General features: G+C 43.5%; 1 long non-coding RNA gene across 2 annotated transcripts in view; it reads right to left on the reverse strand.

Annotated features, from left to right (window-relative positions):
* Window positions 1-18,304, reverse strand: part of LOC137218210 (uncharacterized) — an 824,059-nt gene that overhangs the window by 616,120 nt on the left and 189,635 nt on the right. For both annotated transcript variants that reach the window (XR_010940528.1, XR_010940529.1), the window contains exon 2: window positions 11,419-11,504. This is a non-coding gene — a long non-coding RNA (uncharacterized lncRNA). The remainder of the gene's footprint in view (window positions 1-11,418; window positions 11,505-18,304) is intronic.

Below are 18,304 nucleotides of genomic sequence, written 5' to 3' on the forward strand. Positions count from 1 at the left end.
CCAACCAAGCAAGCTTGCAAAGGAAATCTGCACTACAATGAAGTCTCACTTCCCCCCGGTCAAAAGGGCCATCTGAAAAAAGTGTAAAATCCAGAAAGGCAGGACAGGCCATGGAGAACTGGGAGCCTTTTTATGCTGATGGGCGGGATGTAAATTGCCAACAGACACTCGGGAGAAGTGTATGGTGTTTCCTGAAACATCTAAAAAACAAAGCAACAGAGCCTAGGGCACTTCCACTTATGGTCCTATAGCTTAGGGAAATTAAAATCAAAAAGACACAGCCACCCCAAAGTTTGGGACGCCTCTGTTTACAAGAACCTCGTTTACAGTACAAGTTCAACATCGCAGAAAGTGAAAAATGGATAAAGAAGTTGTGGTATTTACTTACAAAGCAATATCACTCAGCAATGAAATCTATGTCATCAGGCCCTTAGCAGCACAATGAGTGGATTCAGGTATGATGATTCTAACTGAAATAAGTCACACAGAAAAAGAAACATCATAAGATATCAGTAATACACGGAATGTAAACTTGGCTACACAGGAACTGAATTACAGAACAGAACAGGGTCTCAAATTTAGAAAACCAACTTATGCTTGCTTAAGGGTAAAGGTGAGTTGGGGTGCTGCATAAAACCAGAGATTGAAATGAGCACAGATAAAGTTCCTTAAGCCAAATATGGAATAGACAAGAGCTACTCCTTGTTCAACGAAATGGACTCAACACCGCATATTAAACGCCTAAGAATGTACCTGACTAGTAAGTATCTTAAAACCTATGGATTGCTATGTCTCCGAAAGAGAATCAAGCATGTGTACAGGGGCATTAACGCAGCAGTGATAGGATTGGAGAGGTTCAGTGAGCAAATGAAGACCCTTTGAAGTCATATTGCATGGTACCCATTCCACGGGTTTCAACTACCCAGGTTTAAGGTATTCTACCTTCAGCTAAATCATGCATGTGGAAACTAGAGTATGATCAACCATGTGATCGGGAAACGTGTTCAAATATGTCTCAGTTTTCGTACCCTGGTACTCGGGTGCAACATTCCAGACGCTTTACTAACATCCTCCCGACTTGGAGAGTCAGTCCCTTTAACCTCCTGTTTGGCCCAGTTTGCAATTTCTGTGGAAGATGAACAGGAATAGCGAGAACCAATGAGAGACTAGCTGGAGGTGTCTGGACGGGCAAATTTAACTCTCATTTCCCACCAGGAAGAGGAATTAACCAAAGGCTCAGCTTGCCGTGCCGGAACCAGATTAGGGCCTGAAGCCATCCTGCGGTGTTGCGGCCAGCTCAAAAGAAAGCGAGTTGAAGAAAGGAGCTCAGGGGCACTGTAATTCACAAACATGCAGAGTTATAAATGACAGCTATCGTCCAAAAATATACTGAAGTAAGGCTGCCAAGAGGACTTGAAAGCGGGGCAGAATTGCAGGAAACCGATTTCAGGAGGTAGACTGGAATTGCATTGAAAGCATAGGAAAAGAGGCAGAACGTCCACAATGATGCACTTGGCCAAAAAGGGCGTATGTGTTTTTTCCTGAATATATTCAGGAAAAAACGCATACGCCCTTTTTGGCCAACCAAGCAAGCTTACAAAGGAAATCTGCACTACAATGAAGTCTCACTTCCCCCCGGTCAAAAGGGCCATCTGAAAAAAGTGTAAAATCCAGAAAGGCAGGACAGGCCATGGAGAACTGGGAGCCTTGTTATGCTGATGGGCGGGATGTAAATTGCCAACAGACACTCGGGAGAAGTGTATGGTGTTTCCTGAAACATCTAAAAGCAACAGAGCCTAGGGCACTTCCACTTATGGTCCTATAGCTTAGGGAAATTAAAATCAAAAAGACACAGCCACCCCAAAGTTTGGGACGCCTCTGTTTACAAGAACCTCGTTTACAGTACAAGTTCAACATCGCAGAAAGTGAAAAATGGATAAAGAAGTTGTGGTATTTACTTACAAAGCAATATCACTCAGCAATGAAATCTATGTCATCAGGCCCTTAGCAGCACAATGAGTGGATTCAGGTATGATGATTCTAACTGAAATAAGTCACACAGAAAAAGAAACATCATAAGATATCAGTAATACACGGAATGTAAACTTGGCTCCACAGGAACTGAATTACAGAACAGAACAGGGTCTCAAATTTAGAAAACCAACTTATGCTTGCTTAAGGGGAAAGGTGAGTTGGGGTGCTGCATAAAACCAGAGATTGAAATGAGCACAGATAAAGTTCCTTAAGCCAAATATGGAATAGACAAGAGCTACTCCTTGCTCAACGAAATGGACTCAACACCGCATATTAAACGCCTAAGAATGTACCTGACTAGTAAGTATCTTAAAACCTATGGATTGCTATGTCTCCGAAAGAGAATCAAGCATGTGTACAGGGGCATAAACGCAGCAGTGATAGGATTGGAGAGGTTCGGTGAGCAAATGAAGACCCTTTGAAGTCATATTGCATGGTACCCATTCCACGGGTTTCAACTACCCAGGTTTAAGGTATTCTACCTTCAGCTAAAACATGCATGTGGAAACTAGAGTATGATCAACCATGTGATCGGGAAACGTGTTCAAATATGTCTCAGTTTTCGTACCCTGGTACTCGGGTGCAACATTCCAGACGCTTTACTAACACCCTCCCGACTTGGAGAGTCAGTCCCTTTAACCTCCTGTTTGGCCCAGTTTGCAATTTCTGTGGAAGATGAACAGGAATAGCGAGAACCAATGAGAGACTAGCTGGAGGTGTCTGGACGGGCAAATTTAACTATCATTTCCCACCAGGAAGAGGAATTAACCAAAGGCTCAGCGTGCCGTGCCGGAACCAGATTAGGGCCTGAAGCCATCCTGCGGTGTTGCGGCCAGCTCAAAAGAAAGCGAGTTGAAGAAAGGAGCTCAGGGGCACTGTAATTCACAAACCTGCAGAGTTATAAATGACAGCTATCGTCCAAAAATATACTGAAGTAAGGCTGCCAAGAGGACTTGAAAGCGGGGCAGAATTGCAGGAAACCGATTTCAGGAGGTAGACTGGAATTGCATTGAAAGCATAGGAAAAGAGGCAGAATGTCCACAATGATGCACTTGGCCAAAAAGGGCGTATGCGTTTTTTCCTGAATATATTCAGGAAAAAACGCATACGCCCTTTTTGGCCAACCAAGCAAGCTTGCAAAGGAAATCTGCACTACAATGAAGTCTCACTTCCCCCCGGTCAAAAGGGCCATCTGAAAAAAGTGTAAAATCCAGAAAGGCAGGACAGGCCATGGAGAACTGGGAGCCTTGTTATGCTGATGGGCGGGATGTAAATTGCCAACAGACACTCGGGAGAAGTGTATGGTGTTTCCTGAAACATCTAAAAAACAAAGCAACAGAGCCTAGGGCACTTCCACTTATGGTCCTATAGCTTAGGGAAATTAAAATCAAAAAGACACAGCCACCCCAAAGTTTGGGACGCCTCTGTTTACAAGAACCTCGTTTACAGTACAAGTTCAACATCGCAGAAAGTGAAAAATGGATAAAGAAGTTGTGGTATTTACTTACAAAGCAATATCACTCAGCAATGAAATCTATGTCATCAGGCCCTTAGCAGCACAATGAGTGGATTCAGGTATGATGATTCTAACTGAAATAAGTCACACAGAAAAAGAAACATCATAAGATATCAGTAATACACGGAATGTAAACTTGGCTACACAGGAACTGAATTACAGAACAGAACAGGGTCTCAAATTTAGAAAACCAACTTATGCTTGCTTAAGGGTAAAGGTGAGTTGGGGTGCTGCATAAAACCAGAGATTGAAATGAGCACAGATAAAGTTCCTTAAGCCAAATATGGAATAGACAAGAGCTACTCCTTGCTCAACGAAATGGACTCAACACCGCATATTAAACGCCTAAGAATGTACCTGACTAGTAAGTATCTTAAAACCTATGGATTGCTATGTCTCCGAAAGAGAATCAAGCATGTGTACAGGGGCATAAACGCAGCAGTGATAGGATTGGAGAGGTTCAGTGAGCAAATGAAGACCCTTTGAAGTCATATTGCATAGTACCCATTCCACGGGTTTCAACTACCCAGGTTTAAGGTATTCTTCCTTCAGCTAAAACATGCATGTGGAACCTAGAGTACGATCAACCATGTGATCGGGAAACGTGTTCAAATATGTCTCAGTTTTCGTACCCTGGTACTCGGGTGCAACATTCCAGACGCTTTACTAACACCCTCCCGACTTGGAGAGTCAGTCCCTTTAACCTCCTGTTTGGCCCAGTTTGCAATTTCTGCGGAAGATGAACAGGAATAGCGAGAACCAATGAGAGACTAGCTGGAGGTGTCTGGACGGGCAAATTTAACTCTCATTTCCCACCAGGAAGAGGAATTAACCAAAGGCTCAGCGTGCCGTGCCGGAACCAGATTAGGGCCTGAAGCCATCCTGCGGTGTTGCGGCCAGGTCACAAGAAAGCGAGTTGAAGAAAGGAGCTCAGGGGCACTGTAATTCACAAACCTGCAGACTTATAAATGACAGCTATCGTCCAAAAATATACTGAAGTAAGGCTGCCAAGAGGACTTGAAAGCGGGGCAGAATTGCAGGAAACCGATTTCAGGAGGTAGACTGGAATTGCATTGAAAGCATAGGAAAAGAGGCAGAACGTCCACAATGATGCACTTGGCCAAAAAGGGCGTATGCGTTTTTTCCTGAATATATTCAGGAAAAAACGCATACGCCCTTTTTGGCCAACCAAGCAAGCTTGCAAAGGAAATCTGCACTACAATGAAGTCTCACTTCCCCCCGGTCAAAAGGGCCATCTGAAAAAAGTGTAAAATCGAGAAAGGCAGGACAGGCCATGGAGAACTGGGAGCCTTGTTATGCTGATGGGCGGGATGTAAATTGCCAACAGACACTCGGGAGAAGTGTATGGTGTTTCCTGAAACATCTAAAAAACAAAGCAACAGAGCCTAGGGCACTTCCACTTATGGTCCTATAGCTTAGGGAAATTAAAATCAAAAAGACACAGCCACCCCAAAGTTTGGGACGCCTCTGTTTACAAGAACCTCATTTACCGTACAAGTTCAATATCACAGAAAGTGAAAAATGGATAAAGAAGTTGTGGTACTTACGTACAATGCAGTATCACTCAACAATGAAATCTATGTCATCAGGTCCGTAGCAGCATAATGAGTGGATTCAGGTACGATGATTCTAACTGAAATAAGTCACACAGAAAAAGAAACATCATAAGATATCACTAATACACAGAATGTAAACTTGGCTACACAGGAACTGAATTCCAAAACAGAACAGGGTCTCAAATTAAGAAAACCAACTTATGCTTGCTTAAGGGTAAAGGTGAGTTGGGGTGCTGCATAAAACCAGAGATTGAAATGAGCACAGATAAAGTTCCTTAAGCCAAATATGGAATAGATAAGAGCTATTCCTTGCTCAACGAAATGGACTCAACACCCCATATTAAATGCCTAAGAATGTACCTGACTAGTAAGTATCTTAAAACCTATGGATTGCTATGTCTCCAAAAGAGAATCAAGCGTCTGTACAGGGGGATAAACGCAGCAGTGATAGGATTGGAGAAGTTCGGTGAGCAAATGAAGACCCTTTGAAGTCATATTGCATGGTACCCATTACACGGGTCTCAACTCTCCAGGTTTAAGGTATTCTTCCTTCAGCTAAAACATGCATGTGGAACCCAGAGTATGATCAACCGTGTGAACGGGAGACGTGTTCAAATATGTCTCAGTTTTCCTCCCCTGGTACTCGGGTGCAACATTCCAGACGCTTTACTAACACCCTCCCGTCTTGGAGAGTCAGTCCCTTTAACCTCCTGTTTGGCCCAGTTTGCAATTTCTGCGGAAGATGAACAGGAATAGCGAGAACCAATGAGAGACTAGCTGGAGGTGTCTGGACGGGCAAATTTAACTCTCATTTCCCACCAGGAAGAGGAATTAACCAAAGGCTCAGCGTGCCGTGCCGGAACCAGATTAGGGCCTGAAGCCACCCTGCGGTGTTGCGGCCAGCTCAAAAGAAAACGAGTTGAAGAAAGGAGCTCAGGGGCACTGTAATTCACAAACCTGCAGAGTTATAAATGACAGCTCTCGTCCAAAAATATACTGAAGTAAGGCTGCCAAGAGGACTTGAAAGCGGTGCAGAATTGCAGGAAACCGATTTCAGGAGGTAGACTGGAATTGCATTGAAAGCATAGGAAAAGAGGCAGAACGTCCACAATGATGCACTTGGCCAAAAAGGGCGTATGCGTTTTTTCCTGAATATATTAAGGAAAAAACGCATACGCCCTTTTTGGCCAACCAAGCAAGCTTGCAAAGGAAATCTGCACTACAATGAAGTCTCACTTCCCCCCGGTCAAAAGGGCCATCTGAAAAAAGTGTAAAATCCAGAAAGGCAGGACAGGCCATGGAGAACTGGGAGCCTTGTTATGCTGATGGGCGGGATGTAAATTGCCAACAGACACTCGGGAGAAGTGTATGGTGTTTCCTGAAACATCTAAAAAACAAAGCAACAGAGCCTAGGGCACTTCCACTTATGGTCCTATAGCTTAGGGAAATTAAAATCAAAAAGACACAGCCACCCCAAAGTTTGGGACGCCTCAGTTTACAAGAACCTCGTTTACAGTACAAGTTCAACATCGCAGAAAGTGAAAAATGGATAAAGAAGTTGTGGTATTTACTTACAAAGCAATATCACTCAGCAATGAAATCTATGTCATCAGGCCCTTAACAGCACAATGAGTGGATTCAGGTATGATGATTCTAACTGATATAAGTCACACAGAAAAAGAAACATCATAAGATATCAGTAATACACGGAATGTAAACTTGGCTACACAGGAACTGAATTACAGAACAGAACAGGGTCTCAAATTTAGAAAACCAACTTATGCTTGCTTAAGGGGAAAGGTGAGTTGGGGTGCTGCATAAAACCAGAGATTGAAATGAGCACAGATAAAGTTCCTTAAGCCAAATATGGAATAGACAAGAGCTACTCCTTGCTCAACGAAATGGACTCAACACCGCATATTAAACGCCTAAGAATGTACCTGACTAGTAAGTATCTTAAAACCTATGGATTGCTATGTCTCCGAAAGAGAATCAAGCATGTGTACAGGGGCATAAACGCAGCAGTGATAGGATTGGAGAGGTTCGGTGAGCAAATGAAGACCCTTTGAAGTCATATTGCATGGTACCCATTCCACGGGTTTCAACTACCCAGGTTTAAGGTATTCTACCTTCAGCTAAAACATGCATGTGGAAACTAGAGTATGATCAACCATGTGATCGGGAAACGTGTTCAAATATGTCTCAGTTTTCGTACCCTGGTACTCGGGTGCAACATTCCAGACACTTTACTAACACCCTCCCGACTTGGAGAGTCAGTCCCTTTAACCTCCTGTTTGGCCCAGTTTGCAATTTCTGTGGAAGATGAACAGGAATAGCGAGAACCAATGAGAGACTAGCTGGAGGTGTCTGGACGGGCAAATTTAACTCTCATTTCCCACCAGGAAGAGGAATTAACCAAAGGCTCAGCTTGCCGTGCCGGAACCAGATTAGGGCCTGAAGCCATCCTGCGGTGTTGCGGCCAGCTCAAAAGAAAGCGAGTTGAAGAAAGGAGCTCAGGGGCACTGTAATTCACAAACCTGCAGAGTTATAAATGACAGCTATCGTCCAAAAATATACTGAAGTAAGGCTGCCAAGAGGACTTGAAAGCGGGGCAGAATTGCAGGAAACCGATTTCAGGAGGTAGACTGGAATTGCATTGAAAGCATAGGAAAAGAGGCAGAACGTCCACAATGATGCACTTGGCCAAAAAGGGCGTATGCGTTTTTTCCTGAATATATTCAGGAAAAAACGCATATGCCCTCTTTGGCCAACCAAGCAAGCTTGCAAAGGAAATCTGCACTACAATGAAGTCTCACTTCCCCCCGGTCAAAAGGGCCATCTGAAAAAAGTGTAAAATCCAGAAAGGCAGGACAGGCCATGGAGAACTGGGAGCCTTGTTATGCTGATGGGCGGGATGTAAATTGCCAACAGACACTCGGGAGAAGTGTATGGTGTTTCCTGAAACATATAAAAAAAAAAGCAACAGAGCCTAGGGCACTTCCACTTATGGTCCTATAGCTTAGGGAAATTAAAATCAAAAAGACACAGCCACCCCAAAGTTTGGGACGCCTCTGTTTACAAGAACCTCGTTTACCGTACAAGTTCAATATCACAGAAAGTGAAAAATGGATAAAGAAGTTGTGGTACTTACGTACAATGCAGTATCACTCAACAATGAAATCTATGTCATCAGGCCCGTAGCAGCATAATGAGTGGATTCAGGTACGATGATTCTAACTGAAATAAGTCACACAGAAAAAGAAACATCATAAGATATCACTAATACACAGAATGTAAACTTGGCTACACAGGAACTGAATTCCAAAACAGAACAGGGTCTCAAATTTAGAAAACCAACTTATGCTTGCTTAAGCGGAAAGGTGAGTTGGGGTGCTGCATAAAACCAGAGATTGAAATGAGCACAGATAAAGTTCCTTAAGCCAAATATGGAATAGACAAGAGTTACTCCTTGCTCAAAGAAATGGACTCAACACCCCATATTAAATGCCTAAGAATGTACCTGACTAGTAAGTATCTTAAAACCTATGGATTGCTATGTCTCCAAAAGAGAATCAAGCGTCTGTACAGGGGGATAAACGCAGCAGTGATAGGATTGGAGAAGTTCGGTGAGCAAATGAAGACCCTTTGAAGTCATATTGCATGGTACCCATTCCACGGGTCTCAACTCTCCAGGTTTAAGGTATTCTTCCTTCAGCTAAAACATGCATGTGGAACCCAGAGTATGATCAACCGTGTAAACGGGAGACGTGTTCAAATATGTCTCAGTTTTCCTCCCCTGGTACTCGGGTGCAACATTCCAGACGCTTTACTAACACCCTCCCGACTTGGAGAGTCAGTCCCTTTAACCTCCTGTTTGGCCCAGTTTGCAATTTCTGCGGAAGATGAACAGGAATAGCGAGAACCAATGAGAGACTAGCTGGAGGTGTCTGGACGGGCAAATTTAACTCTCATTTCCCACCAGGAATAGGAATTAACCAAAGGCTCAGCGTGCGGTGCCGGAACCAGATTAGGGCCTGAAGCCATCCTGCGGTGTTGCGGCCAGCTCAAAAGAAAGCGAGTTGAAGAAAGGAGCTCAGGGGCACTGTAATTCACAAACCTGCAGAGTTATAAATGACAGCTATCGTCCAAAAATATACTGAAGTACGGCTGCCAAGAGGACTTGAAAGCGGGGCAGAATTGCAGGAAACCGATTTCAGGAGGTAGACTGGAATTGCATTGAAAGCATAGGAAAAGAGGCAGAACGTCCACAATGATGCACTTGGCCAAAAAGGGCGTATGCATTTTTTCCTGAATATATTCAGGAAAAAACGCATACGCCCTTTTTAGCCAACCAAGCAAGCTTGCAAAGGAAATCTGCACTACAATGAAGTCTCACTTCCCCCCGGTCAAAAGGGCCATCTGAAAAAAGTGTAAAATCCAGAAAGGCAGGACAGGCCATGGAGAACTGGGAGCCTTGTTATGCTGATGGGCGGGATGTAAATTGCCAACAGACACTCGGGAGAAGTGTATGGTGTTTCCTGAAACATCTAAAAAACAAAGCAACAGAGCCTAGGGCACTTCCACTTATGGTCCTATAGCTTAGGGAAATTAAAATCAAAAAGACACAGCCACCCCAAAGTTTGGGACGCCTCTGTTTACACGAACCTCGTTTACCGTACAAGTTCAATATCACAGAAAGTGAAAAATGGATAAAGAAGTTGTGGTACTTACGTACAATGCAGTATCACTCAACAATGAAATCTATGTCATCAGGCCCGTAGCAGCATAATGAGTGGATTCAGGTACGATGATTCTAACTGAAATAAGTCACACAGAAAAAGAAACTTCATAAGATATCACTAATACACAGAATGTAAACTTGGCTACACAGGAACTGAATTACAGAACAGAACAGGGTCTCAAATTTAGAAAACCAACTTATGCTTGCTTAAGGGTAAAGGTGAGTTGGGGTGCTGCATAAAACCAGAGATTGAAATGAGCACAGATAAAGTTCCTTAAGCCAAATATGGAATAGACAAGAGCTACTCCTTGCTCAACGAAATGGACTCAACACCCCATATTAAACGCCTAAGAATGTACCTGACTAGTAAGTATCTTAAAACCTATGGATTGCTATGTCTCCGAAAGAGAATCAAGCATGTGTACAGGGACAGGTTGGAGAGGTTCGGTGAGCAAATGAAGACCCTTTGAAGTCATATTGCATGGTACCCATTCCACGGGTTTCAACTACCCAGGTTTAAGGTATTCTTCCTTCAGCTAAAACATGCATGTGGAACCTAGAGTATGATCAACCATGTGATCGGGAAACCTGTTCAAATATGTCTCAGTTTTCGTACCCTGGTACTCGGGTGCAACATTCCAGACGCTTTACTAACACTCTCCCGACTTGGAGAGTCAGTCCCTTTAACCTGCGGTTTGGCCCAGTTTGCAATTTCTGTGGAAGATGAACAGGAATAGCGAGAACCAATGAGAGACTAGCTGGAGGTGTCTGGACGGGCAAATTTAACTCTCATTTCCCACCAGGAAGAGGAATTAACCAAAGGCTCAGCGTGCCATGCCGGAACCAGATTAGGGCCTGAAGCCATCCTGCGGTGTTGCGGCCAGGTCACAAGAAAGCGAGTTGAAGAAAGGAGCTCAGGGGCACTGTAATTCACAAACCTGCAGAGTTATAAATGACAGCTATTGTCCAAAAATATACTGAAGTAAGGCTGCCAAGAGGACTTCAAAGCAGGGCAGAATTGCAGGAAACCGATTTCAGGAGGTAGACTGGAATTGCATTGAAAGCATAGGAAAAGAGGCAGAACGTCCACAATGATGCACTTGGCCAAAAAGTGCGTATGCGTTTTTTCCTGAATATATTCAGGAAAAAACGCATACGCCCTTTTTGGCCAACCAAGCAAGCTTGCAAAGGAAATCTGCACTACAATGAAGTCTCACTTCCCCCCGGTCAAAAGGGCCATCTGAAAAAAGTGTAAAATCCAGAAAGGCAGGACAGGCCATGGAGAACTGGGAGCCTTGTTATGCTGATGGGCGGGATGTAAATTGCCAACAGACACTCAGGAGAAGTGTATGGTGTTTCCTGAAACATCTAAAAAACAAAGCAAAAGAGCCTAGGGCACTTCCACTTATGGTTTTAGCTTAGGGAAATTAAAATCAAAAAGACACAGCCACCCCAAAGTTTGGGACACCTCTGTTTACAAGAACCTCATTTACCGTACAAGTTCAATATCACAGAAATTGAAAAATGGATAAACAACTTGTGGTACTTACGTACAATGCAGTATCACTCAGCAATGACATCTATGTCATCAGGCCCGTAGCAGCATAATGAGTGGATTCAGGTACGATGATTCTAACTGAAATAAGTCACACAGAAAAAGAAACATCATAAGATATCACTAATACACGGAATGTAAACTTGGGTACACAGGAACTGAATTCCAAAATAGAACAGGGTCTCAAATTTAGAAAACCAACTTATGCTTGCTTAAGGGGAAAGGTGAGTTGGGGTGCTGCATAACAGCAGAGATTGAAATGAGCACAGATAAAGTTCCTTAAGCCAAATATGGAATAGACAAGAGCTACTCCTTGCTCAACGAAATGGACTCAACACCGCATATTAAACGCCTAAGAATGTACCTGACTAGTAAGTATCTTAAAACCTATGGATTGCTATGTCTCCAAAAGAGAATCAAGCGTGTGTACAGGGGCATAAACGCAGCAGTGATAGGATTGGAGAGGTTCGGTGAGCAAATGAAGACCCTTTGAAGTCATATTGCATGGTTCCCTTTCCACGGGTCTCAACTCTCCAGGTTTAAGGTATTCTTCCTTCAGCTAAAACATGCATGTGGAACCCAGAGTATGATCAACCGTGTGAACGGGAGACGTGTTCAAATATGTCTCAGTTTTCCTCCCCTGGTACTCGGGTGCAACATTCCAGACGCTTTACTAACACTCTCCCCACTTGGAGAGTCAGCGCCTTTAACCTCCTGTTTGGCCCAGTTTGCAATTTCTGCGGAAGGTGAACAGGAATAGGGAGAACCAATGAGAGACTAGCTGGAGGTGTCTTGACGGGCAAATTTAACTCTCATTTCCCACCAGGAAGAGGAAATAATCAAAGGCTCAGCGTGCCGTGCCGGAACCAGATTAGGGCCTGAAGCCAGCCTGCGGTGCTGCGTCCAGCTAAAAAGAAAGCGAGTTGAAGAAAGGAACTCAGGGGCACTGTAATTCACAAACCTGCAGACTTATAAATGACAGCTATCGTCCAAAAATATACTGAAGTAAGGCTGCCAAGAGGACTTGAAAGCGGGGCAGAATTGCAGGAAACCGATTTCAGGAGGTATACTGGAATTGCATTGAAAACATAGGAAAAGAGGCAGAACGTCCACAATGATGCACTTGGCCAAAACGGGCGTATGCGTTTTTTCCTGAATATATTCAGGAAAAAACACATACGCACTTTTTCGCCAACCAAGCAAACTTGCAAGGGAAATCTGCACGACAATGAAGTCTCACTTCCCCCCGGTCAAAAGGGCCATCTGAAAAAAGTGTAAAATCCAGAAAGGCAGGACAGGCCATGGAGAACTGGGAGCCTTGTTATGCTGATGGGCGGGATGTAAATTGCCAACAGACACTCGGGAGAAGTGTATGGTGTTTCCTGAAACATCTAAAAAACAAAGCAACAGAGCCTAGGGCATTTCCACTTATGGTCCTATAGATTAGGGAAATTAAAATAAAAAAGACACAGCCACCCCAAAGTTTGGGACGCCTCTGTTTACAAGAACCTCGTTTACAGTACAAGTTCAACATCGCAGAAAGTGAAAAATGGATAAAGAAGTTGTGGTATTTACTTACAAAGCAATATCACTCAGCAATGAAATCTATGTCATCAGGCCCTTAGCAGCACAATGAGTGGATTCAGGTATGATGATTCTAACTGAAATAAGTCACACAGAAAAAGAATCATCATAAGATATCAGTAATACACGGAATGTAAACTTGGCTACACAGGAACTGAATTACAGAACAGAACAGGGTCTCAAATTTAGAAAACCAACTTATGCTTGCTTAAGGGTAAAGGTGAGTTGGGGTGCTGCATAAAACCAGAGATTGAAATGAGCACAGATAAATTTCCTTAAGCCAAATATGGAATAGAAAAGAGCTACTCCTTGCTCAACGAAATGGACTCAACACCCCATATTAAACGCCTAAGAATGTACCTTACTAGTAAGTATCTTAAAACCTATGGATTGCTATGTCTCCAAAAGAGAATCAAGCATGTGTACAGGGGCATAAACGCAGCAGTGATAGGATTGGAGAGGTTCGGTGAGCCAATGAAGACCCTTTGAAGTCATATTGCATGGTACCCATTCCACGGGTTTCAATTTCCCACGTTTAAGGTATTCTTCCTTCAGCTAAAACATGCATGTGGAACCTAGAGTATGATCAACCATGTGATCGGGAAACGTGTTCAAATATGTCTCAGTTTTCGTACCCTGGTACTCGGGTGCAACATTCCAGATGCTTTACTAACACTCTCCCGACTTGGAGAGTCAGTCCCTTTAACCTCCTGTTTGGCCCAGTTTGCAATTTCTGTGGAAGATGAACAGGAATAGCGAGAACCAATGAGAGACTAGCTGGAGGTGTCTGGACGGGCAAATTTAACTCTCATTTCCCACCAGGAAGAGGAATTAACCAAAGGCTCATTGTGCCCTACCGAAACCAGATTAGGGCCTGAAGCCATCCTGCGGTGTTGCGGCCAGGTCACAAGAAAGCGAGTTGAAGAAAGGAGCTCAGGGGCACTGTAATTCACAAACCTGCAGAGTTATAAATGACAGCTATCGTCCAAAAATATACTGAAGTAAGGCTGCCAAGAGGACTTGAAACCGGGGCAGAATTGCAGGAAACCGATTTCAGGAGGTAGACTGGAATTGCATTGAAAGCATAGGAAAAGAGGCAGAACGTCCACAATGATGCACTTGGCCAAAAAGGACGTATGCGTTTTTTCCTGAATATATTCAGGAAAAAACGCATACGTCCTTTTTGGCCAACTAAGCAAACTTGCAAAGGAAATCTGCACTACAATGAAGTCTCACTTCCCCCCGGTCAAAAGGGCCATCTGAAAAAAGTGTAAAATCCAGAAAGGCAGGACAGGCCATGGAGAACTGGGAGCCTTGTTATGCTGATGGGCGGGATGTAAATTGCCAACAGACACTCGGGAGAAGTGTATGGTGTTTCCTGAAACATCTAAAAAACAAAGCAACAGAGCCTAGGGCACTTCCACTTATGGTCCTATAGCTTAGGGAAATTAAAATCAAAAAGACACAGCCACCCCAAAGTTTGGGACGCCTCTGTTTACAAGAACCTCGTTTACCGTACAAGTTCAATATCACAGAAAGTGAAAAATGGATAAAGAACTTGTGGTACTTACGTACAATGCAGTATCACTCAGCAATGAAATCTATGTCATCAGGCCCGTAGCAGCATAATGAGTGGATTCAGGTACGATGATTCTAACTGAAATAAGTCACACAGAAAAAGAAACATCATAAGATATCACTAATACACGGAATGTAAACTTGGCTACACAGGAACTGAATTCCAAAACAGAACAGTGTCTCAAATTTAGAAAACCAACTTATGCTTGCTTAAGGGGAAAGGTGAGTTGGGGTGCTACATAAAACCAGAGATTGAAATGAGCACAGATAAAGTTCCTTAAGCCAAATATGGAATAGACAAGAGCTACTCCTTGCTCAACGAAATGGACTAAACACCCCATATTAAACGCCTAAGAATGTACCTGACTAGTAAATATCTTAAAACCTATGGATTGCTATGTCTCCGAAAGAGAATCAAGCGTGTGTACAGGGGCATAAACGCAGCAGTGATAGGATTGGAGAGGTTCGGTGAGCAAATGAAGACCCTTTGAAGTCATATTGCATGGTACCCATTCCACGGGTCTCAACTCTCCATGTTTATGGTATTCTTCCTTCAGCTAAAACATGCATGTGGAACCCAGAGTATGATCAACCATGTGAACGGGAGACGTGTTCAAATATGTCTCAGTTTTCCTCCCCTGGTACTCGGGTGCAACATTCCAGACGCTTTACTAACACTCTCCCCACTTGGAGAGTCAACGCCTTTAACCTCCTGTTTGGCCCAGTTTGCAATTTCTGTGGAAGATGAACAGGAATAGCGAGAACCAATGAGAGACTAGCTGGAGGTGTCTGGACGGGCAAATTTAACTCTCATTTCCCACCAGGAAGAGGAATTAACCAAAGGCTCAGCGTGCCGTGCCGGAACCAGATTAGGGCCTGAAGCCATCCTGCGGTGTTGCGGCCAGCTCAAAAGAAAGCGAGTTGAAGAAAGGAGCTCAGGGGCACTGTAATTCACAAACCTGCAGAGTTATAAATGACAGCTATCGTCCAAAAATATACTGAAGTAAGGCTGCCAAGAGGACTTGAAAGCGGGGCAGAATTGCAGGAAACCGATTTCAGGAGGTAGACTGGAATTGCATTGAAAGCATAGGAAAAGAGGCAGAACGTCCACAATGATGCACTTGGCCAAAAAGGGCGTATGCGTTTTTTCCTGAATATATTCAGGAAAAAACGCATACGCCCTTTTTGGCCAACCAAGCAAGCTTGCAAAGGAAATCTGCACTACAATGAAGTCTCACTTCCCCCCGGTCAAAAGGGCCATCTGAAAAAAGTGTAAAATCCAGAAAGGCAGGACAGGCCATGGAGAACTGGGAGCCTTGTTATGCTGATGGGCGGGATGTAAATTGCCAACAGACACTCGGGAGAAGTGTATGGTGTTTCCTGAAACATCTAAAAAACAAAGCAACAGAGCCTAGGGCACTTCCACTTATGGTCCTATAGCTTAGGGAAATTAAAATCAAAAAGACACAGCCACCCCAAAGTTTGGGACACCTCTGTTTACAAGAACCTCGTTTACCGTACAAGTTCAATATCGCAGAAAGTGAAAAATGGATAAAGAACTTGTGGTACTTACGTACAATGCAGTATCACTCAGCAATGAAGTCTATGTCATTAGGCCCGTAGCAGCATAATGAGTGGATTCAGGTATGATGATTCTAACTGAAATAAGTCACACAGAAAAAGAAACATCATAAGATATCAGTAATACACGGAATGTAAACTTGGCTACACAGGAACTGAATTACAGAACAGAACAGGGTCTCAAATTTAGAAAACCAACTTATGCTTGCTTAAGGGTAAAGGTGAGTTGGGGTGCTGCATAAAACCAGAGATTGAAATGAGCACAGATAAAGTTCCTTAAGCCAAATATGGAATAGACAAGAGCTACTCCTTGCTCAACGAAATGGACTCAACACCGCATATTAAACGCCTAAGAATGTACCTGACTAGTAAGTATCTTAAAACCTATGGATTGCTATGTCTCCGAAAGAGAATCAAGCATGTGTACAGGGACATAAACGCAGCAGTGATAGGATTGGAGAGGTTCGGTGAGCAAATGAAGACCCTTTGAAGTCATATTGCATGGTACCCATTCCACGGGTTTCAACTACCCAGGTTTAAGGTATTCTTCCTTCAGCTAAAACATGCATGTGGAACCTAGAGTACGATCAACCATGTGATCGGGAAACGTGTTCAAATATGTCTCAGTTTTCATACCCTGGTACTCGGGTTCAACATTCCAGACGCTTTACTAACACCCTCCCGACTTGGAGAGTCAGTCCCTTTAACCTCCTGTTTGGCCCAGTTTGCAATTTCTGCGGAAGATGAACAGGAATAGCGAGAACCAATGAGAGACTAGATGGAGGTGTCTGGACGGGCAAATTTAACTCTCATTTCCCACCAGGAAGAGGAATTAACCAAAGGCTCAGCGTGCCGTGCCGGAACCAGAATAGGGCCTGAAGCCATCCTGCGGTGTTGCGGCCAGCTGAAAAGAAAGCGAGTTGAAGAAAGGAGCTCAGGGGCACTGTAACTCACAAACCTGCAGAGTTATAAATGACAGCTATCGTCCAAAGATATACTGAAGTAAGGCTGCCAAGAGGACTTGAAAGCGGGGCAGAATTGCAGGAAACCGATTTCAGGAGGTAGACTGGAATTGCATTGAAAGCATAGGAAAAGAGGCAGAACGTCCACAATGATGCACTTGGCCAAAAAGGGCGTATGCGTTTTTTCCTGAATATATTCAGGAAAAAACGCATACGCCCTTTTTGGCCAACCAAGCAAGCTTGCAAAGGAAATCTGCACTACAATGAAGTCTCACTTCCCCCCGGTCAAAAGGGCCATCTGAAAAAAGTGTAAAATCCAGAAAGGCAGGACAGGCCATGGAGAACTGGGAGCCTTGTTATGCTGATGGGCGGCATGTAAATTGCCAACAGACACTCGGGAGAAGTGTATGGTGTTTCCTGAAACATCTAAAAAACAAAGCAACAGAGCCTAGGGCACTTCCACTTATGGTCCTATAGCTTAGGAAAATTAAAATCAAAAAGACACAGCCACCCCAAAGTTTGGGATGCCTCTGTTTACAAGAACCTCGTTTACAGTACAAGTTCAACATCGCAGAAAGTGAAAAATGGATAAAGAAGTTGTGGTATTTACTTACAAAGCAATATCACTCAGCAATGAAATCTATGTCATCAGGCCCTTAGCAGCACAATGAGTGGATTCAGGTATGATGATTCTAACTGAAATAAGTCACACAGAAAAAGAAACATCATAAGATATCAGTAATACACGGAATGTAAACTTGGCTACACAGGAACTGAATTACAGAACAGAACAGGGTCTCAAATTTAGAAAACCAACTTATGCTTGCTTAAGGGTAAAGGTGAGTTGGGGTGCTGCATAAAACCAGAGAAATGAGCACAGATAAAGTTCCTTAAGCCAAATATGGAATAGACAAGAGCTACTCCTTGCTCAACGAAATGGACTCAACACCGCATATTAAACGCCTAAGAATGTACCTGACTAGTAAGTATCTTAAAACCTATGGATTGCTATGTCTCCGAAAGAGAATCAAGCATGTGTACAGGGACATAAACGCAGCAGTGATAGGATTGGAGAGGTTCGGTGAGCAAATGAAGACCCTTTGAAGTCATATTGCATGGTACCCATTCCACGGGTTTCAACTACCCAGGTTTAAGGTATTCTTCCTTCAGCTAAAA

This window comes from Pseudorca crassidens, unplaced genomic scaffold, assembly GCF_039906515.1.
Source record: "Pseudorca crassidens isolate mPseCra1 unplaced genomic scaffold, mPseCra1.hap1 Scaffold_46, whole genome shotgun sequence".
Lineage (NCBI taxonomy): Eukaryota > Metazoa > Chordata > Mammalia > Artiodactyla > Delphinidae > Pseudorca > Pseudorca crassidens.